The sequence below is a fragment of the Thermobia domestica genome, chromosome 6, assembly GCF_964235325.1.
Source record: "Thermobia domestica chromosome 6, izTheDome1.hap1.1, whole genome shotgun sequence".
NCBI lineage: Eukaryota > Metazoa > Arthropoda > Insecta > Zygentoma > Lepismatidae > Thermobia > Thermobia domestica.
The window spans coordinates 50,989,374-51,013,859 of record NC_137459.1 but is presented as its reverse complement, the minus strand read 5'-3'; the positions used below and the strand labels follow the sequence as shown (position 1 = coordinate 51,013,859).

At 33.7% G+C, this 24,486-nt stretch overlaps 1 protein-coding gene across 1 annotated transcript in view; it reads left to right on the top strand.

Annotated features, from left to right (window-relative positions):
• Nucleotides 1-24,486, top strand: part of LOC145687983 (glycine receptor subunit alpha-2-like) — a 1,333,907-nt gene that overhangs the window by 534,656 nt on the left and 774,765 nt on the right. The gene's annotated exons all lie outside the window — the stretch shown is intronic.

Genomic DNA, 24,486 nt, shown 5'->3' with positions numbered 1-24,486 from the left:
TTAATTAACTTCGGCATAATGCACTGGGGATCTGCTGAAAATAGTTTAAGCACTTTCCGATTGCAAAAGAAAGCGATTAGAATTATTTTTGAATTACCCACAAAATCGACATGTAAAAAGGTTTTCATAGAAGCAAAAATGTTAACACTCCCCAGCTTATGCATCTATAAATATATTCTTTTTACTCTTAAAAACAAGCATATTTTTATTTTTAACAAAAATGTTCGTAGCCATAATACAAGACAGTGTAGTGACATATTTGTGATGCATCAAAAATATGCTAATATAAGCAAAACCATGCACATAAATTGTGTCAGGTTGTATAATAAACTTCCTCTGTACTTGAAAAATATGACCAATGTTTCCATTCTTGGTAAGACGTTATATAATTCACTCGCTGTAAAGTGCTATTGTACCATTAAAGTTTATTTAAATGACTCATTAAGTGAAGAGTTGGTAACATATACTTACTCGTGAGTACATGCCTGGTGTGGTAAAAACAGTTACCTAATTACGATGTAAATACGTAATATATCCTATTAATGTGGTTTTGTATTTTAGAAAGATGCATGATGTATGCCTCTGGTACTTGACAATATTGTATATTTTTATTTTCTGACAACTGTAATGCTTACATTAGAATTATTATTGCCTTGTAACCTAATGAAGCAGGCAAATAAATGAAATGAAATTTCATATCACTACAACGAACAGTAACTCGTTCACTATTCACAACATATGCATATGTACACCTGGTTGAACACTTGTATTGTATTTATCTATTTATTTATTATAACCAGCGTAACAGACAGTCATTATTAAATAAAACGGTATATTGAATTCTGTTATTCTAACTACCCCGATATATGAACACATTCCTCCGGGACAAGACGTTGACTTTCTGATTAATCCTGTCCAAATCAGGAGGGTTGGAGGCCCTACTATGTTGAAATGTTCTTCATCAATTTATTTGCTTCAAGTTTTAAAATAAATCTATATGCATTTTTGTACTTTTTGAAGGGTTGAACACCAACACTTAACAACATTTTATTAATTCGATCGTTTTCTGCACGGACTTAACGAGTGCTCCGATATATTGTTTCATGCTTATCCATACACATAATTTATATGGAAGTTAAATATACCATGACAAAATACATCACAGCACGTGTTTTTGGGAAAACAAGGAGGCTGGTGGTCCCCTAACACTTCCGACTTTCCGCTGAAGCATTCCGTGCTCACTGCTATCAACGCCTACCTCTTGTCTACTATGAATCCACCTTAAAATCAAAGCATATGTGAGAATTATGTCGCGAGCATGGCTGGGAGAGATGTTTTGTAGGAAACGCCTTGCCCACCAATTGCATATTGCTGAGATACACATTTTCGTATGCCGTATGAACGAATTCTTTATGATAAGATGGACTGCTACTCCGGGGAGTTTCGAATTCAAAATAACGTGTTGGAACGTACGTTTCCCACGCTCTTGGGACAGCCCTAGCTCTGAAACTATGTGCTTTTCTTTGTAGGTCCATGTTTACTTTTTTTCTTTTATTTTGATGTGAGAAATTATCTCTTACAGTTCGTCGGTATAGTTCATTAACACCCTGTATATGCACTGTGTCATAAGCCAAAACAAGCTTTATAAACCTTTATCTTCTGTAGCAAGATATTTGACCGTGATGATAGACTAGACATAGTGAGAAGATGAATATTTTCACAGGTATTTTAGATTACTAACTCGCAACGTGACACTTTAATTAAAGAAATTAAGTTGCTTTAGAGTGAAAAAATAAATATAGCAATATTACGAACTTTACTGTTTTAAGTCTTGTGAAGAGATGGTGTTTCTGTATGAAATATTTAATGATCAAAAGATTTGGAAAGAAAAATATAAGATGCTATTTCATCACCCTTATAATCGACGAGGTAGCTGCTCTTGTTGGCGAGAGAAGAATATTACACTCAAGAGATCTTCTGTGAGCAAATATTTATTTGTTAGGAAGATCTCGCCTGAGTAAAGAGCAAAATCCACAATTCTCTTACTGGGCAGGTTCGAAAGTTTCTCAAAACTCACGTTCAATGTTTACTTTGATTCAAACAGTTCGCTACTGTAACGCCTGGATACGATAAAGACCAAGTAAATTGCCACGTCGGTCGTGTTAGGTGAAAACATTTCAAGATTAGTAGAAGACAGGATATAATGACAATACAAGCATCAGATTAAACGTTTGCAGTAACGCATAAGACAACAAGTGTGTATTTTCATTTTCATTCTTACGTTAGTATTAGTGTTTATTTATCCTACACTGCTAAATTTTATCATAAATTCTACTGTATTTTTTTTAGAGTGTAACGAATATACGAGGTAGAATCAGAAACTAAGTTCATAAGGTCGACGTTTCTGGAGTTTCGTCTGTAATATCCTACTTCAATTACTGCTTCAGATTTAAATGATTTTTTTTTCATTAATAAAATAAATGAAATATTAAAGGAGATTAAGTCAAAAACTCCTAGTAGAAATTTTTATATTTACCTGAATTCTATTCCTCAACCAGCTTGTACTTTTAGCTTCAAATTAGTAACTGTTAAGGACGTCGAAAAGCAATTTTGAAGATAAAAAATAGTAGTACCTGTGATGTATATGGTCTTAATTATATTATACTTAAAAGTGACACACGTTTCATTGTTGAACCTTTAATACACATTGTCAACAGTTGCATATTAGAGTCGATATTTCCTGACATGTTAAAATATGTTAAAATAATTCCAGTGCACAAAAAGGGCAATAATTCAGAATGTGACAACTATAGACCTATATCTATAATCTCTGTAGTAGCGAAACTAGTCGAAATATTGCTCAATGATCAAATAGTTAAATATTTTGAGAGTAACACATTGTTTAGTAGCTCCCAATTTGGATATAGAGAAGGATTAAGTACAAGTAAAGCAACATCTTCCTTAGTTGAATATATTTTAGACAGCTTAGAAAGAAAATATTTTACCAAAATTAGATTTTATGACTTATCTAAAGCGTTCGATACGATATCTCATAAGATTATTTAAAGTAAATTAAATTACTATGGTTTTCAACATGGTGCGTTAAACCTTATTAAATCATACTTATCAGACAGATATCAAAGAGCACAATTCCATAATTCGTACTCCAAATATTCAAGTGGGTTCTGGAGTACCACAGGGATCAGTTATGGGTCCCATTTTATTCTTTACATATATCAATGACCTTCCCAATGTGGCTAGTATTCCCGCTAAAGGCTATGTTTTCGCTGATGACTTTGGAGTCTGTGTAAGTCCTAAATCAGTTGTCGAAAAAGAACAATTAACCCAAGATATAAGAGCTGTAGTTAAGGACTGGTGTACTGCAAACTTATTGTGTTTAAACCTGAGTAAAATACAAGATCTTAATGTTACATATAACAATCTAGAGTACACACACACACACACACAAAAAAAGAAAATTCTAAAGTTATTTATTTTTTGGGGGGGTTGAACTTGATTCAAAATTAAACTGGTACAATTACATTGAAATCGCGGCAGCTAATGTAACAAAGGATATATATACATGTTGAGAAAATTAAGAGGTTGCGTTAGTCTAAAAATCTTAAGAATTGTTCACTTTGTCCAAATCCGCAGCTCTCTACCATATGGTACTATTCTTTGGGGTGGATGTAGTAACACTCATAAGCTTTTAAAGCTGCAAAAGAAAGCTGTCAGATTGTTATGTAGTCTTCCTTCTCGCAGTCACTGCAAACCTAGCTTTAAGCTACTCAAAATGATCACTCTTCCCGCTACTTTTGATTTTCAATGTTTAATGTATGTAAAAGAGAACAGAGATAACTACCCTGAACATTCCAAGTATCGTTCATATAACACTAGAAACAGAAATAATATAATTACAGTGTATTACAATTATACCAAAACACAAAGGGGTTTTATTGGCACGTCCGCAAAATTATTCAACTCTCTCCCTAAAGCACTGAGAGATGCCAAAGTAGGTACTTTTGAAAGCAAACTTAAATCACTCTTATTAGACAATTAAATATATGATATAGAAGAGTTCTAAGAAATTAAAAAGCACTGAAAGTAAAAAATAACAAAGCATTGAAGAACTGTGAGAAAAATGAATTGACATGTATAGTAGTCATTTATTGTATTGTGTTGAAATCGTTACTCTTTGTATTGCATTGGAAGTACGATGGAAAATTTACACATATTACAGTATGTATTGTAGTTATATCTAGGTGTAGGACCCCACTCCATATATTTTAATTTCTGATCCTTTGTAAATATTCTGTAAATATCCTTTTCTTTTCTTTTCTTTTCTTTTTTTTTTGGTAAATATCCTGTATCCAATTTTGACTTTTTTATAGGCTGTATGCATTTTAATCTGTAACTTTAGTATTTGAAGATTGTAATGCTTTGGACGTCCTCTGAAGTTTCTGCAATAAAGACGATATGAATATGAATATAGAGAAATGAAAAGTGTGTGGTAATGTTAATACATGGAGTTGGCAACTATGCAGAGTTTTAGCCACCTACGGTACTAGTTGTAGGTAAACACAAATGACGACTCGTTTAGAAACTCGTTTCACAAGGAAGTTCACTCGGTTATTCAATGCATGTGTAACAGCGAGAAAATCATATTCTCAACCCGGCCTGACTCACAGTAAAGCCTTGTCGGGAACCTAACCTCTCTCTGCTTGAGTGAAGCAAAGAGTGTTCTACACTTCCTCACGTAGTTTGCAACTGAGGGATCCTTCCCAACACCATTCGGTCAAGGGACGCTATATCTATCTTATATATATATATATATATATATATATATATATATATATATATATATATATATATATAAAACATATATAAAACATTATTGTATGACACTTGTAAAATAGTGTATTTTTTAAATAATAAGCCGGTAGTAGGAAAAAAATTCCAAACCTATAATTTTACTCTACCAAGATGTACCTATCCTTATACAGGGAGAACGTTACAATATTATAACGCTAGTACGTCCGTTACTCCACACAATATCTCTTCCAAGAGAGCGATTTTTTGGGGTCTTGTTATTTTTCAATCGATAGCTAGAGCACTTACCTCGGCCAAGTTCCTTAATATAGTCAATCCGTTAACGTCGTCAACTGTAACGGCAACTTTAATTGTGGCTATCCGTGTTCCATTCATTCATGCATAGATGTGCATTTCATGCATAGATGTGTAATGCTATTATGCAACCCTCAACATCAGTTTCATAAACATCTAAACGAAAATACTTAGATATTCTTAATTCTTGCTGTAAACACAAGCTCATTCATTTATATATACCCGTTTTGCGTAATACCTTTATTATCTCTTGCAGAGTTTATTTTAATTTTTACGTGATGAATTTATGGATGTGAAGAAACAACTTCTGATGTAACATCATGTTTTTGTGAAATAGTAAATTAATGACTTAAAATTACTGATTCCTTGAACTTTCGAGCGATGAAAGGAGAGAAGAAAGTATAGTGGTCGTGAAAAAAAAAAAAAAAATTCCAGATTTGAACGGATGTACACGTTTCATGCCTATACCTACCGAAAAAGTGTATTTTCCACATCTATCTGTCTGTTCGACATGATATACATTCGCCTAGGGGCCATACCATTTAACATGTCGAGACCAAATTTTAAGTTTAATGTTTTTTTTTTTATGCAATTCCCGAGGGGAATTTTTTCGAATTTTCTTCCTACCCTTAAAATTAGCGGTAGTTAGTAAGCAGTGAAAATCAAAATTTGCGATTTTTTTTTCAAAAACGGCCCCAACGATTCTGTTCATGTTTCATAAATTAAATCTTTAATAAAACCCTATACTGTGGTATCTGTCATATATGTGGAGAAAATCGAGGAGTGGTTTACTCTTGGTGTTGAGTTTTTTTTTGGGGGGGAGGGAGGGATATTTTCTAAAATCGACTTAGGAGCTTTTGTCCGTATTTCAGAAATAAACGTGCCATTAAATATCATGACAATATGGCATAGATCTAACTCATTTGACCTTTAATGATCCGTGAGTAATAGCTTATTCTTTGAGATGACTCTTTTTCGGATGATATTCTCAAAAACGACTCATGCAATATCGTTTATATTTCATAAATAAACATTTTATTCATAACTCTATAATGTCTAAATTGCTCCTTATGAATAAATTTATAAAGGGTAGTTCACTTTCGGGGTGAGTTTCTTTTCATGTTAGTTTCTCGTAAACAACTTAGGTACTTTGGTTCATATATCATAAATAATTATTTCATTAATATTCCTATATAATTTCATGAATATCTTTCATGAGAATATCCACAATGGGTAGTTTACTCTTGGGGCGAATTTTTTTTTTTTTTTTTTTGACAGTTTTGTCAAATACGACTTATGCGATTTTATTTTATATATAAATATTGATCAATAACTCTAACATGTATCAGCCATTTTCTTATGAAAAAAAAAACTACAAGAGGTAGTTTACTTTAAGGGGTGAGTATTGTTTTGGGCGAAATTTTCAAGAAAAAAAAGAAACTTATAATTTTGTTGGTATTTCACAAAATGCTTCATTATTGACTGCAGCACACCAACATTCAGTTTGATAAATTAGAGTGAGAAAGTTTAGTAGACTGACCCTAGTGACGTATTTACGATTTTTTTTTACAGGGGGTGATGGGGGCTTTGCCAACTTTAGTCCTGGAAATGTGAAAATTCTGCAAGATATATCATTTACTTTAATGTACTAAATAACATTTCGAGAGGGTTTAAGCCCGTAAGCCCCCCTTCTAAATACGCCACTGGTTGGCCCTATCTTTTACGCTTTTGTTTGAAAAGGAGTAATTTATTAACCAACTAAATGAGTAACTTATTATCTATTAGCCAACATTGTGTAAAATTGTTCCTTGTCGCGAAGAACAATAAGCGTAAACTCTTTGAGGTATGGTTCTAGCACATTTCTGGTTAAAATTCTTGATTTAACTTACGTACTGTTCTGCTTATAAGATGGAAGCTGCACATCTTAAAATAATAGTTACATAATAACGGAAGTTTACAGGAAAATAATTAATGCGGCTTTATGCGATGATAGCTTAAGTGTATTGTTAACGGAATCAGTAAAAAAGGGACTCCATTGTTCTCAATTATTCAAGAAAAGTCAGATTAGTGGATACAATCATAAATAACTGAGTGTAAACTTTGACCCACGGAGGCAACCAAATTCCCCTTCATCAATTATAGGCAAGGGGTTAAAGTCACGGCTTTGCAAATAGAAAGTAAAACACAACTTTGGATCTTAATTAATGACATTATAACGAGAATTTCTTCATTAAATTTCTACTTCCAAAAAGACTCATACAAACATATATAACGCACTTCATACTCAAGCAAAATTTCCTATTACACAATATATTGCCACATAGATAAGATTCTATTAAGAATAAAAAAAATATTTAATTCTTGATATATTAAAGGTATGACTTTTCACATTTGCATTATTATGCCTTAATATTTTATGATTTAAAAAAAAATGACATATTTCAGACACACACACACAATAAATACACAAATAAATGATGATAATTAGAAGTTGAAATGGACATTAAATCATATTTTCTTATAGGAATTACAAGAATGGATCAAATTGGATTTAAATTTAGCGTTCCTTTCAGCAGCAATGTTGTTTGAGACGTGGACATACAGCTTAACAAAGAATCCGCAACACAAGATCTTCAGGCCAGAATCGAAGCCGAATCTCCCTACCAAATACGTGTACGCTAACCATATGACCACGATGAGATTACAGAGTTGAATTTATAATTTGAAAATGAAATGAAATATTTGAGTTTTACAACCCACGTTTATGCCGGTTAGGCTAAAGGAGACAGTGATGATGAGTAATGAATGAAATGGTGGAATGAAGAAAGTGGAAGAAAACGGGAGAACCCCGAGAAAACCCACACACACGGTGTTTGTCCATCACAAAGTTCACTTGGCGAATTTGTAATTTGAATTTGAATATATATATATATATATATATATATATATATATATATATATATATATATATATATATATATATATATATATTGCATTTGTATTCCACTTAAATTAATTGAAGTAATTCATCGAATTAAGGTAATCGTACTTACAATCCGAAAATGTTGAAATTTACATGTAAGTAATAAGTAATTTAAATGCAAAACAAATCTATACATGTGTAGAAATTGAAGAAAAACTATTTTATGCTACATCAAGAAGAACCCCATATACTTAACACTTAACTACGATGAGCGAAGCAATTTGGAGCCGGAAACAATTTATTGAGAAGCATAATTCATTAACACTTTAACATAAACATGTGTTTGGCGTAGTAGACCTGGCTTCGATTCTTGGCGGGAGCTCATGTGGTATGGATCCCACATCAAGCTGTAGATCCACGTCTCATATAGCTTCGGTGCTGAAAGGAACGCAAAACTGAAGGTCATATCATACGAATTTGGCACCTGTAGCTAGTGATGGGCAGTGGGAATATTCCCGGTGGGAATGGAAATAAAAAATGGGAATAATCTGGGTTTTTCTCCCTGGCATATACATTCCCAGGAAGGAATTTATTTTCATCTCTTTACTTTAATTTCCAAATTACGAGAACTATATGGCCTATTACTTTATTTTCATTTACTTTTAGGTTTTTAATAATTTGGAGGTTAAAAAATTCAAATTCGTTGACTGTGCTTTATACTAGGCACTCGTGGAACGAGGATGACGAGGACTCATGATAGATTCAAACCCTATTTAAACCATTGCAGGAGGTATGAATGTAGTTTCAAAGTCTCCTTTCCTCTCTATTACTTAGATCTCCTTTTCTCTCCAAAGTCAAACAGCTCCTTCACAGTACAAATATTTCTCTGGATATCGAATTAACTTTGCCGTGAATACGGAATATAATCATCCCCAAGGCATCAAGTTTTTTTTTTTTTTTTGTGTGTGTGTCAGAGATCAAAACAGAATCTTTCTCGATCTTTTCCTACCGATTGTCTATTTCTCCTCACAGCAGTTTCATCTGCCAGAGAATTCAAATTTTATAATGACGTAAGAGTAGCTCCTTCAATTTCAGAGGTTTTATCTTCCCTGGATCCAACACGGGACGTGTCAACTTCTGTGATCAATATTTACTTTAATGCGTTGGGCCGATACATAAACAATGACCGACATTTGAATAATTGGCAGACTGTTTTCACTCTGCCCTATAGTATTTATTCTGTTTTCGACGATGTTTTGCTGATGAAGCTGTACAATGTTTCGACATTCGAGTTGAGTTGATTTTGAGTTTAACGTCCCGTTCAGCAGCGAGGCTATATGAGACGTGGACCTACTGATAACCGTGGAATCCGAACCACATGTGCTCCCGCCGGGAATCGAACCCGGGTCTCCCACGCCAAAGGCTGGTACGGTTTCGACATTCGAGCACAGTGACACACATCAATATTGTAATGAAAGGATTCTCCGGTCACAGTTGATCTTTTCCCTTTATGCCGATGGTGGACATTTTATTTAGGATTTTGGGATCAACGACATAATAGAGTTGGAATAGTCGACTCGTATGCTATGGCAAATAACACACGCATAGGAAGATTGAAGCAACTAATTTTACAAATTGTGTCATAGAGCAAGACCTGGAGTATCTGTCCCTCAACTCAGTGAGTTCTTATACCAACATAGATGGAAATATATCGCAATAGATTGTGGGATATACTGTGTCCTTTTCGCAACTTTTTTAGCTACTGGTCGCGAAATACCTTTCTCACTAAATGATAACCAGATGTATCAGTATCGCCTCCAAATAATTACACAAATTTGTAGTAGTACGATGCAACTGTTGGAGTGATGCTTTTATATTCCTTACTAAATATATATAATATTTGTTAACTTGAAAATCATCCATTGTCTTTTATGTTATTGTAAATCGTTATTAATATTTGGCGCTAAATAAAATAATTTTCAAGCACAAATAATGATGTCCTAGAGAAAATAATTTTTTTACTCTTCAATGTGACCCATGGGTGTTTGTATTTTTTTGCAGGTAAGTGTGCATGATCCGGTTACACATATCCTTTTTAAGGTCACTGTAACGTATAGGTCTCTTTCTATAAATTTTAAGAAAAAAATCAATAATTTATCATTTTGACCTCGAGAGTGACCCTAGATGGCTGATTCGGTTACTGGATCTCGGTATTGACCCAAGGTACCTATATACCAAATTTGAGCACCCTAGCTGTTATAGGTAAAAAAGTTATCTTGTTTACAGAGAAACGTATTTCACCCCATTGCGAATTTGTATAGCTCGTACCTCGCCATATAATTAGTTAATAATATGATTTTTCAAAATTTCCATTTCCATTTGCATTAGAAAGTAGCAAGATACTAATTTATAAATGAAAAGGAACCAGTTAGTAAAGTAATCTAAAAATTCTGTAGAGATAGTGAAGTGCTATCAATACACCCCGACCTACCAGTAGTAATAGATGTCGGTCTGTCTGCTGTCTCTGACTCGAATTTCGCTCTCTGAGGAAGAATCAGATATTGAATTTAAAAATCTCTGTACTTGTAAATACATATACTTTTAAAGTGTAATGTTTACATACCAAAAATTAGGGTAGCTTCTCAGTATATTTCGTTAGTACAGGTGTTTCCGGACCTGTGTTAATTAGGATTTGTTTGTTTCTTTGTACGTGTGTATTCATGTACCAAGCGTTGTTGGCGAATTTTTGTAACATCGCGTATATTGTTCTTAGTAGCCTATCTTCTTAAATTAGAGATTTAATACTACACAGTAAGAACACAGTAACAAAGTACAGGATACCTCAGATAAACATTCTGTTTATATGCCATCCCATACACTATGAAACATTTCTGTGCAAGTTAACTTCGAAGAACTTTGGACATTCTCGATCAGCTGATTAGTTGAATGAACTTGTATATGGAAACATTGACATTGTAGGTCAATGTCAGGGTTATGATATTCGTTTGTTCGAAGTGATTGAAACGCCACCTATCTTTTGTAATCTACCCATAACTACTACGTTTCCATTAGAATGAAACGTGAGGTAAGCCGGAGTAGGAACCTAAAAATTGTGTTCGTCAAATTGAAAATTAGTATAATGTAATCTCGGTATAGTTTTTGACTTAAAGTGCTCCTAGACGTAAGGTAGACGGAAGAACATGTAAGAATTTTGTGTAAAGTGAACAACGATATATGACTCGGCAAGAATTTGTAAGTACTAAATTTTTTCCTCTTTTTGGGCCAACTGCTGCAAGTTTTTGGTGAGTGGTATGTCTTTGGTCACTAGAATAATCATATATTGTTGAATATATGGGGGATTAAATTCAATTTAAGAGTAAATTTGATATGAGAAACTTTTCAAAAAGAACAATCTGTAAATTCCATTTAGGATATTAAATAGTAGAATGTGAATGTGGAGAAATTTCCGGACTAGCATTCAAAAATGGGAAAGAGTTGAATTTGATTTGAATAATGTTGTTTGTGTCAGCACTTTTATTTTGCTACTGTTAAATTTATATTCATGTTAAATTATTTATATAATAAATTGTTCATGTTGAAGGAGATTTATAATTTATATGGAAAAAAAAATTACTTGCCCAAACTATTCCGCATTAAGGGAAAGATAACTGACCCTTTCATAGATAGTGGTTTACTTGGTTTCAAGACTGCCGCTACAACTAGCAATCTTACAAAGTTTTCGACAGACCACGTATGTATTCTGGTAGTTACCAATCTAGTTTGTTTGTAACATTTAAAAATTTAATATGATTATAATATTAGTAGTAGGCTCAAGTTTAGAAAATCCACTTACATATAAATTTATATTGATTAGCCGTGTAAAAGTATGTGGATTTTTTGTACCAAACGTTTTTCCTACATATTTACCGACATAAAACATATTGTATGTAAATATACATTTATGTGTACTCTCTAAATATATTAAAATAATAATATAATAATAATAATATAATATAATATGATTCATGTTAAAGAATCCTCTGGAGACAACAGTAATAAATATACTGTGATAAAAAACGAATTTTATTTTGAAATTATTATATAATAATTAAATGCAATTTTCTTTGTGTCTGTACATAAATTCTCGGAATATTCCCATTTTGGGGAATATTCCCGGGAATCTTCCCAGGGAATATTTCTGAAAATCATTTTCCCGGAAATTTGCCCATCACTACCTGTAGCGCGTAGGATCCCTGGCTGGAACCCAGCTCGCCCCAAGTATACTTTTGGTGGGCAAACATCGTACCCCAGATTTCTTTTTCTGTTAATCATTTCCCTTCCTCTTTTTTATTCCACCATTTCATTCATGATCATCATCACCACTTCCCTTAGTCTCGGTGTGTGAGGTTTAAAAGTAAAGTTAAAAAAAAGAACTCGGCATTCTAATGGATTGATGCACGGAATCATTTATGTTAAGTTACAATTCAATGATGCACTTAAGTATCTGATATTGATTCATACTATTCAAATGGAAACAAATGATAAGTACTACTCTAAAAGTTCTTTTGTAATATCTTCAATTCAATGTTTGAAGTAATAGCTGGAGTTGAGTGATGGAAAATTTTCAGCAGAGACTAATGGATGTTAATTCTTAATGTGTCACATCCAGAAACAAGACCAATTGTTAAATTTATCCCCTTAAAACAAATCCTCATCGAGGTCATATTCTGGTTTTGTCACTTGATGCGATAACTTCTGTCACTGCACAGTAAAGAGACTTTCGTTAATATATATATATATATATATATATATATATATATATATATATATATATATATATATATATATATATATATATATATATATATATTAATAATTTTGATTTTTGAATGGATGAAGATTTTCGGTTTTAATACAAGTTTAATATTAATATTTGTCCAAAAATTATTCACATACTGCAATAACACAGTTGCCATGATATTTTCTTTTTTTTTATCTTGTGTCTGCGTTTACATTTTTATTTTCGAACGATGAAAGGACAGAAGGAGAGAAGAGAGTTTGGTGATAGTGAATAAAGTAATAAATAAAATTAAAAAAAATAAATTCACGGCCCATGGGTACGAAAAAGTGATTTTTTTTCTAAATCTGTAAGCTTGTTCGTCAGTTCGTCCTGATGAACACTCACCTAGAGGCCATACGATTTAAGGAATCTCAAACAAATTTTAAACTTTTTTTTTTAAAAAAAATAATCATTCATGAAGATTTTCGAAATTTCTTCCTACCTCTGAAAGTAAAGGTAATTTACTTAAAATACACAAAAGAAAATTTTCTCAAAACGCACTCTTTATTTTTTAATATTTAATATGTCAATTTTCTGAAAAGAACCCTATATTATGAAATAAATCATGTCTGTTGGGAAAAAACGATAAGGGGTAGTTTATTCTTAAAGTTGAGATTTTTCGGACTATTTTCTCAAAAACGACTCAGCCGATTTTTTTTTATTTTTGATAGATACACATTAACATTAACATCCTGCCAATATGCCGTAACTCACTTGTCTTTAAAAAAAATGCTGATAGCTTCAACTTGAAGCCGTATTTCTGTACCTCCTCAACGTCAGTGTCAGTCTCTCTCAAAATGAGGGTAACAATTTAACCTTTACAATTTTAGGTACTGGAACGAACTCTTGTAAGTAGTATCCACATCTTAATGGAGTGGTTTCCAAATGGTGTGTCACGGAATGCTGGTGTATTGAGCAGTCTCTTAGGATGTGACGCAAAATTTAGAAGTTAAAAATGATGAAACTTTTAATAATTAAAGATCAATTCCGAAACAGACTGTACTATTCAACGCTTCTAGCGGTAGCAACAACGCTCAATGTTACATAGAATCACAACTTTATTGAAACTGTCTGCAGTATAGATGCAAAAAGCAGGTTTTTATGAGTTTTTTTTTACATTAAACCTGCTATTTTATGAGGAAAAAAACGGAAATTTTGACTTTTTTCATTTTCATGACTTCTCTATCTAAATAGCTTTCTTATAGTATGTTCTATAGTTAAATAAGATTTCATGACCTAGATGTCATATTTCGCTTCGGAATTCACCATCATGATGAATGATGTTTTATGAATTAAAGTATGTAATATTTGAGAGCAATTTTAGAGGCTATTTAACTTATGAGTTATCAACATTGTTTCCTCTCTACATCATTTCATTTTAAATCACCTGTGTTTCGTTTCTTAGAGCTTAGTACTCTAGCTTTTAACACATAAGTTAAACTTTAGGGCTTCAAATTTAAACTTGATGTTTAGTTTCTCAATATATCCGTCAGAGTGTACTTCCACATTTTTGTTATACTGTAGCTGTAAAATCTTCAAGATACAACCCTGAATACCATTTTACACAAGTAATAAGTAGCGGATATAGAAAAGTATTTTAGGAGGAGTGTCTCTGATTAATGTTTGGTTTTCTAAAATATTTATTATTATTATTATTATTATTATTATTATTATTATTATTATTATTATTATTATTATTATTATTATTATTATTATTATTATTATTATTATTACTATTATTATTATTATTATTATTTCGGAGAAGCTTGAAGTTTATAAGTACGGGGATAACTAATATTTAGTTTCGTTTGTATATTTAACAATTATATTCCGAATACAACCTTGAAGACCATTTTATACTGATAATCAGTGGTGGATTTAGAGAAGTATTTAGGGAGGTGTTTTTCTTATTAATGTTTAGTTGTTTCTTTTTCTAAAAAATCCTAATTTTTATTTGAGGGGAGCTTGAAGTTTATGAGGAAAAACATAACTAATATTTCTTTTGCTCAGAAATTCCGTAATTTCCGGGAACATGCTTCAGTCCGAAAGACACATCCTCACTCTAACCGCCTTCACAAATCCGTCACTGTTGGTGATTAGTAATAACAACGATCTAAAAACAATAAGAAAGGAAATTGGCCAAGACTCTCAGTACACGCAGTATCTCTGCATTTACAGATGGAATTAAGAAAAACTTTTATCAGAATGGCCGAGTGCGGGATTGAATCCCAGACTTACCGAAATAAGCGCAAAAGCTAACCACTCCCTCATGGCTGTTGTGAAGTTGTGATTGACTTAGCTTAAAAGTGTTCAGTAGTATTTTTTTACCTTACTTTTCTTTTCGTTTTTTTAAAGGAGAGCTCCGTAATGATATTTTGAATTCCTCTTGTTACAAATTCAGAAATCTTCAGGACTGAGTAAACCGTGATGGTGGTTATATGCAGACTGTACACAAAATCTGTGCTAAGTGTCAAAACGAAAATATTGAGTAAACATCCCAGACGTTACTTCAGAGCTAATGCAACATATAGGTACACACATTCTTCTGGGGATTATTTGAACTACTTTCACAGTGAATACTAGATGCCTAGTTTTTCACTGAGTGGCGTTAGGCACATAGGCCACATTTTAACATTAAACCAAACTTTTCCATTTTCGGCACTTAGCACGGATTTTATATTCAGTCTACATATATTCTAGAGCCTTGGAAACCACTCACTTAGAAGAACAGCTTATGCATAAGATACATGAACAGAAAATTCGGTATTTTCTTGATTCAAAATCAATTGAAGACTTTGGGGCAAAAATAGGTTAAGTCCAAAAAATGAAAATATAAAGGAGGTAGCTTCACAACGGTTTTCACTCATCCGATTTTCTCCAAACTTGGCACATATATAGTAAACTGAAAATAAATCGCCACGCATTTTTTTGTTTCTTTCGGAAAAGAAGTTAAGGGGTGCAAAAGGCCCCCCTTTTCAAAAATGGGCCCTCTTGATTAAAAGAGCCACATTAAAGAAACGAAACTCTGCCGATGCAAAGATGACTTCAAAGTAGGAAACATGCAAATGCTGAGGGGAGGGGGAACTAGTACATCTAACTTCTCCCCATACCCTGCTGTTGCTGGACTCCCGATGTAAACGAAATGCACACCGTTGGAAAGTTTGGTCCTTCCTAAAGAGATAGACACCTAAATCATCTCTTTAGATTAGTTAATAGTGAAGTGATGGAGGTTTAAACTGCTGGCTCAATCCTTCAGCCGTTCGTTCTGTAAAGGTTAAATGAGCAGAAGGTAATGGTATTCTGGATTTCGGTGTAATTACTTGAAACTGTGATATGTTGCTGACCGTTTGGCCACTACGAAGCCACTTTCTTGAAAACAGTAGAAGGTAACTGTATCCTGAATTTGGGCGGAATTGCTTGAAACCATAATATGTTGTTAATATTGGATCCTGAGAAAAAGTTTCAATGAGCACAACCACCCATCACTGACCATTTGACCACGTAAGGACCAGTTTTCTCGACAACAGCAGAAGGTAGGTTTGGATTTCGGTGGAATTGGTTGAAACCGTGATATATTGTAGATATTGTGATCCTGAGAAAACGTCTCAATGGACACAACCACCAATTACTGACCATTTGGCAACTACTGGACCACATTTCTTAAAACAGCAGAAAGTAAGGATATTCTGGAATTTTGGTAGAATTGTATGAAACCAACTACCAACAACCAGGAAAAGGGATGGGGATAGTAGCGTCTAACATCATTTAAGCATAGATAACATTCCGATGTTCATCTTGAGGGACAAAGGAAAACCTTGGGAAGCACTAGACAATTTTTCTCAGGATCATGACATCTACAACGTATTACAGTTTCTTTCATTTACACCGTAATCAAAAATGTCGTTATACCCGGCTGTTTTCAGAAATCTGGACCTGTAGTGGCTATAAGGTCAACATTTGATGGTTGTGTCCATTAGGACTTTTTCTCACGATGAGAAAATCTACAACATATCACAAATTTACTCATTCTTAAAGAAATCCAGAACATCGTTACGCATGGATATTTTTAAGAAAGTAACCATGTTGTGACAAAATGATTAGTGACTTGTGGTTGTGTCTATTAAGAATTTTTCTCAGGATGACGATATCTACAACATATTACGGTTTCTGTCATTTTGACCGAAATACAGCATATCACTATCTTCGGCTCGGTGCTTTCAAAAAAGTGGCCTAGTACTGGCCAAACGGTCAGGAATTGGTGGTTTTGCCCATTAAAACGCTTTCACAGGATCACAATATCTACAACATATCGCAGTTTCAAGCAATTCCACCGAAATTCAGAATACCGTTACATTCTGCTTTATTTCTTTAAAAAAAAAAGCTTTGCAATAGCCAAACGGTCAGTGATGGATGGTTGTAGAAATTGAGGCTTTTTCTCAGGGCCACAGTATCTACAACACATCACGGTTTCATTCCATTTTACCGAAATCCAGAATACCGTTTCCTTCTCCCTTTTCAAAAATGTGGCCTTGTAGTGGCCAAACGGCCAATGATTGATGGCTGTGCCTATTGAGACTTTTCTCAGGATCATAGTATTTATTTATTTATTGAACAAATTCCCAGATACAGCATAATTGTGCCATTTTACACAGGGAAATGTCAACAAGCGGGAAAAAAAGAAAAAGAATTTAAAAAATAAACAACAACAGTAACATCAATAGTATTAACAAAGAGTGCACACGTAATATTATTTAGCCAGCACGCGTTTTATTGTTCTTTCAAACACCGGGTAGCTCGAAAAAATGTCCACCTCACTTGTTAGATTATTATAATAGTTGGGTACTCGGTGAAAAAGATACCTCTGTATAATTGTCAACCTAGGGCGTGCAAGATGGAATAGGTGGGTATTCTGGGTTTTGCGGGAAGGAACATGTAAGGATAGTTGTTGAATTAGGGTTTCTGATCTTAGGTTCCCATTTACAATCTTATGAAGAAACTTCAAATCAGACTTATTTCTGCGTACTTCCGGCGTCTGGATATTAAGATATCGCAAAATTTCCTCCTTAGGTAATATTCGAAGTGCGGGAACACGAAAACGTACTATTGCAATAAAGAAATTGAGAACAGATTCAAGTCTAGAGAGATGTGTAGGTGCGGCCATGGCCCATATGAGAGAGCAGTATTCTATCTTGGGTGCTATTAGAGTTTTATAGAATGTTGATAATGATGCCACAGTACGTAGTTCAGTGAATCGGTAAAGAAGCCCCAGCATACGCATTGATTTCTTAACTATTGAGGAGATGTGGTCAGAGAACGAGAGTTTCGAATCAAAGATGACACCAAGATCATTATGACTGGCAGAATGTGTTATAGGGGAATCGTTAATATGGTATTTGGAGGGAACAGGAGACTTTTTCAGAGTAATTGTAATACCGTCACATTTCTTACTGTTAAGTTTCAATTGCCACATTTCACACCAGTCTACAAGATAATTTATGTCTTCCTGTAGGGCAATTGTGTCATGGAAACATGATATTTCTCTATACAATTTGCAATCGTCAGCAAAAAGCAAAAGGCTACTAGGATTAACTGATAGGTGAGAGTAGAGATCATCCATATACAGGACAAATAGCAGGGGCCCTAGTACGCTTCCCTGAGGCACCCCCGAGATCACAGGTTGAGGGTTAGAAGTCGCCCCTGAAATAGCAACTTTCTGTTTACGGCCCTTTAGATAGCTGGTGATTAAAGAGAGAAATTTACCATGTACACTAAACCTATTGGAAAGCTTGTGGAGAAGAAGAATGTGACTGACAGAATCAAAGGCCTTTGAGAGATCAAAATAAATGACATCTAATTGAGTATTGTTATTTATACATTGAACTGCACAGGAAAGAAGAGTACTTAAGTTTGTGAGACTTGAGCTTTTCGGTAGAAAGCCATGCTGAGAGGTGTGAATGTAAGGCGACGTGAAACAACGTGAACGTAAGGCTACAACATATCATAGTTTCAGTCATTTTCATCAAAATCCAGAAGATCACTTCGATGCTTTTAAAAAAGTGGCCCAGTAGTGGACAAACGGTCAGTGATTAGTTGCTGTGCCTACTGAGACTTTTTCTCAGGATCACAATATCTACAATATATCAGGTTTCAGCCATTTTTATCGAAACCCAGAATATCACTATGTTCGGCTGCTTTAAAAAAAAGTGGTCCTATAGTGGCCTAACGGTCAGTGATTGGTGGTTATGTCCATTAAGACATTTTCTGAGAATTAAAATATATACAACATATCACGGTTTCAGTCATTTTTACTGAAGTCCAGAATATCGTTATCGGCCCTGTAGCGACCAAATGGTCAGTGATTTTTGGTTGTGCCCATTGAGACTTTTTCTCAGGTACACAATATCTACAACATATCACGACTTTAAGCAATCCCACCGAAATCTAATTTCCGTAATAATTGTCCGGAGTCCTTTGCCATTTCGAAGGGAGCCATTGCCCCCTGAAACTATTTTCTCGCAAACACGACACAACCCGTATTTCCTACTTTGAAGTCATCTTTGCATCGGCAGAGTTTCGTTTCTCTAATGTGGCTCTTTTTAATCAAGAGGGGCCATTTTTGAAAAGGGGTCTTTGCCCCCTAAACCTTTTTTTTCGAGAGAAACAAAAACAATACGTGTCGATTTATTTTCAGTTTACTATATATGTGTCAAGTTTGAAGAAAATCGGATGAGTGGAAACCGTTGTGAAGCTACCTCCTTTATATTTTCATTTTTTTTTTTTTTTTTTTTGACAACCTGTTTTGCCCCAGTCTTCAATTCATGGTTTGCTTCCGAGGACTTGTATTATTATTATTTGCATAATGAGTTATCAATCCACTAATTAAATGAGTTTTTGTGTTATAGAGAATCGAAGCAAAGTCTGCTTTATCAAATTTAAAGCATAATTTTGAAAAAAAATCCCAAGCAAAAAAGTGAAGCAGAAAAAAACGAGTGTTTTTTTCAAAACAGACGCCTTTTTTTAAGCCCTTGTATCTCTAGTCTATAGTATTGCACTACTATAATTTATATTATCATATTAATAAAAAGAGTCAAATACGTGTGTCGGAATATCATCAACGTTCAATAAAATGTGTTGCTAGTTAAAAAGGTTTAGAAACACTGTCTTTATGTGCTAAGAATGGATTAGCTTATTGATTGTGAATGACTACTTTGGGGAAATAAATATAATATTTTCTAACAAAATATGTTAATTCTTTTACTCATTAGAGAATAATCAACCTTTGTATAAATCTAAAGCGTTGAATTGCTATTAGTTACTTTTGGCTCTCATTAGTGTGGAAATAACTATTCTGCATCTGTAGTGCCTTAATTCCACGGTATTAATATTAGTATTATTACTGTTACTATTACTATTATATTTTTTTTTTGAAGGAAACTGACAAAACAATTTACCCCTTAATATAAAGGGTGATAAATGCTACATTCCTTTGTTTTATTGTCATTAAGGAAACAATCCAATGTTAAACATATTTCTAGCTTTACGAGACAGAATCATGTACATTTGACCCTCTTTCCGTTTCGTATCTTTGCACATATTTTATTGTTTGGTTGGTGCACAAAAGCTGCTTGTCTATTTCTTGTCGTTTAGCAAAGAGTTACAGAGGAAAATTCCTTTTACAGTACGCCCGTGTTTATGCATGCGATAAAGTTGCAAGTAGAATTGTGAATTCCTTGCTTGAAAGCAGAACGATCTACGTTCTGCTCTCAAGGAATGATTATTTCCGTAGCTAATTGAGGAAAGAGCGTCGTTTCAGTATGCATGACAGTTATTAAACGTTTCGCGCTTCTCTCCCATTTCACTGACGGTCTTTTAGTTTATCCTTGTTTCCGGGCTGTCTTAATCAAAAGATCTCATTGAGATTTCAACATTAGGGTAAATGATTTCACTGTATGCTTGCTGTGTACGTTAGACCTTTCACGAAAACGAAGAACAAGCGAATGAAACAGAACGTGTTTTGGGAAATTGTTTTTAAAATGAACATATATATTCATTATTTTCTTTAAAAAGATATCTCTGCTCAATCTCACCAGATTTTATTGTCACAAGCCTTAAAGTTGCCATTTCCAACTGACTGCTGGATGACTTTGGAGCAGACTTTTACTATACAAGGAACGAAAAGGAAAACAGACAGCGCTTAAAGAGGGAAGGTGTATGGATGGGATAGGAGAATAGAATAAGCATGTGTTGGCAGTGTACGAGTAACCCAATATTCAATAATATTTTTTCTACTTAATCACCGACTCTGGCATCGATGAGTTTGTTCGTCTGCCAACACTGTCTTTATGAACGATAGGTTTTTCGTCTGTTCCTTGTTCTTTCCAGTGATTTATTATGAAGAGGAGCATAAAACTGTGATATCATAAAATATTTAGTTAGAAATGACTTTATATAGGACACTTATTTAGTTATTAACAATGTTTCATAGAAATGCTACAAATATTTTGCACATAAAACAGTCACACAAGTATGTAGGGGGGAATTCAGAAACAGGCCTCTGTGTAGTAAATAATTTAAGAAAACATATTAGAATTCACTTTGTAGGACTAACAGAAAACACTAGAAAATCTTGTCAAGATTAGCGGTCTCTGGAAATGAACATGAGATTACAAGACAAAAACAACCATTATTTATTAACAACTTATCTGCTGTGCTCATATACCTTATTTGTTAATGGAAATCAGATTTAAAGTTTAACTTCATTTTTTCTGAAAATATGGAGAAAATTAATATCAAATTATTATCAATTAGACATAACATGTTTAGCTATAAGCAAAACATTTGATTTTCTAAATCATTGACTTCGTTTGTACAAATTATCGAACAAATTTAATATACATGTCACATTTACTAAAGCTCATTGCAAGCTACTTTTCTTATAGACAACAAGGTGTAGTAATGTCTGGTGATACATCCGACTTTCTATCAGTAAAGAAACTGGTGTTCCACAAGGGAATGTCCTTGGTCCTATAATTTTCCCTTTAATCATAAATGATTTTTCCGACCATCTTCAAACCACATCTAGCAACATTTCTCTGTTCGCTGACGATTGTACTCTTCAGAAAAATATCAACACAATAAGATGCCGATATGATTCAAAACGACTTGCTTCTTTGTGTAAATCTTGGCATTTGAATTAAATCCCAATAATTGAACTTCCCTTACAATATGTCTCAAGAAAAATTGTATTAAACGAGAGTACACAATTGATAATATAATTATTCAAAATATACAAGCGCATAATAATCTTTGTATATTGTTCATTATAGGTTTTGAAATTTTTAACATGTATTAATAACATGTACCAAAATTTTTAGTTAACTTTTGAACTTGACTCGACATTTCTAAAGATTCCAATAAATAAACAAACACAAATAAGAACCATAAAAATGCAATGCGACTATACATTTTTTTTGTGTAATAAGAATGAAAATTGAAATACACAATACTATTCGTAAATATTAGTTCTACTTTAATCTCAACGTAGACATCTTTTGCTTTTGCTTTTCTGCATGTGAAACAAGAATATGAGTATTTGCACTCGACAGAGGAAACGCGATTATTGATGCGGACAACAGAGTGCGTACTCAGTGTTCCAAATTAAGGAAAATGAACTTTTCACCGAAGATTGCTCTAGATGTGGGGCAAAACTAAAATTCAAGAAATGAAATCTGCATAAAATGCTCCTTCGGGACATTTATAATCACCTTGCCAGATTAAGGTCAGAATAAAATTGCTCCTTTGTTGCGAGTTTTGAACTTTTCATGTGTGCTGTTATGAAATATATTTGCAAAACTAACCTTTACAATGTATTCTTCATTCCTACATTTTAAGAGGATAGTACAGGATAGTAGATTATTGTCGTTGTTGCTTGTCTAGTGACTAGTGAGAGCGTCTTTGTAGTCCTCAATTCTAGAAAGAGGTTGGCTTGCCATCCCAACTTACGGTATAAATCTTCTCCATTACACTACCTTGCTTCCATTATAAGCTGCGTTACATGAATACACATCTGGTCTGCTGATGAAGTTGAAGCATTAAAAAAAAGGTAAACATTTATGCCTTAGTTGTACTATTTTAGAATTTTATATATTGACAAATTAAAATTTTCTTATCTCTAAAAGGAGTTGAAGGAGCAGTGTATTGTCGAAGCAAGTCATCATTTCATTATGATTTCAGTTAATTGAAGTGCAAATCAAGTTCTTTCTTTCTTTCTTTTTTTTCGTAGATTTGAATCGCTTATAAGAATTAAACAATTTGATTTCTGGTTTAAAACATAATTCTCATTTGTTTTTGAAAATTCAAACTACAGCAAATTACAGTAAAATGAAATTAAATCTGTAAGTTTTACGTCCCATGGGAATGCTGGCTAGGCTAAAGGATGAGAAATGAACGAAATAGTGGAATGAAAAATGTTGGAGGAAATGGAAGAACCTCGAGAAAACCCCGCACACGATGTTTGTCCACATGGCGCGAGCTGGGATCGAACCATTGATCCCATGCACCAGAGGATAACACTCTACCACTGAACCACCGCGGCCAAAATTACAGTAAATTTGCCAGAGGTTATTTACGTAATATGTAATCTTTGTTCCAATATTGTGTGTAATAAAATCCAAGATATAAACCAAGTACGAATTAATGGCTGCATTTCGAATACGTTTCGCTCACTTCTACAGTGAACGATGCTATTAGTTGATAATAGTCTTTTGAAAAATTCAGCTCTAAAATCTTAAAGAGGCGGGTTTCCAGTTGGAAATTCTACATTTGAAAGACGATGTGGGATTAACTCCCTTTTGAGGCTGCTCGATGTTCGAGTGGATGAAACGTGAAGTCACTTTCTTGGTTTTCCTCTTTCTTCTGATTAATAGCTTCTGATTTCTTTTATTGGTCCATCTGAATGGAATGGTGCTCAGAGGAGATTGAAACTCTCCCACATGAAAACTCAACCTGCCTACACAGCAGCAGTGGAACAGAATCCCCAACAGCTCAGAAAAAAAAGATAATTAAGACGAAAGCCCTCGTAAAAGATACTGCTTGTTGATGCGTTTTATGCGTAGGTATATCCTTATTGTGATACCTTTTTAGCTTGATTAGCTGGTTGTTGCCCCTGAATCTTCGGCTCACTGTATACTATAGGTTAAATTCCACTCTAATGGTTTGCGTTTCACTTTTAAAGAAAGTGCTCACTAACGAGCATGTGGTTACAGAAATATTAATACTCAAATCCAAATATGATTATGAATTTTCCAATATTAAACAGCAAGAACGTTTATGTTCATAATAATAAGTGACTATTTTGAAATAACTAAATTGAAACGATAGGGTTCAATTTTTCAATTAAATCACTAAAACAGTTTCAAAACGGGACAATTTCTGCACATTAGTGCCATCTATTGGCGTTAGGAAGGCAGACAGCGTTGGTAGCAACACCTGTCAGTGGTTTTATTTACTATTACAAATTAACGTGACGCACAGAATGAAAGAGTGATAAATTTGCTTTACATAATTAGTATACGACATAAAACATATTGAAGGCCATCGC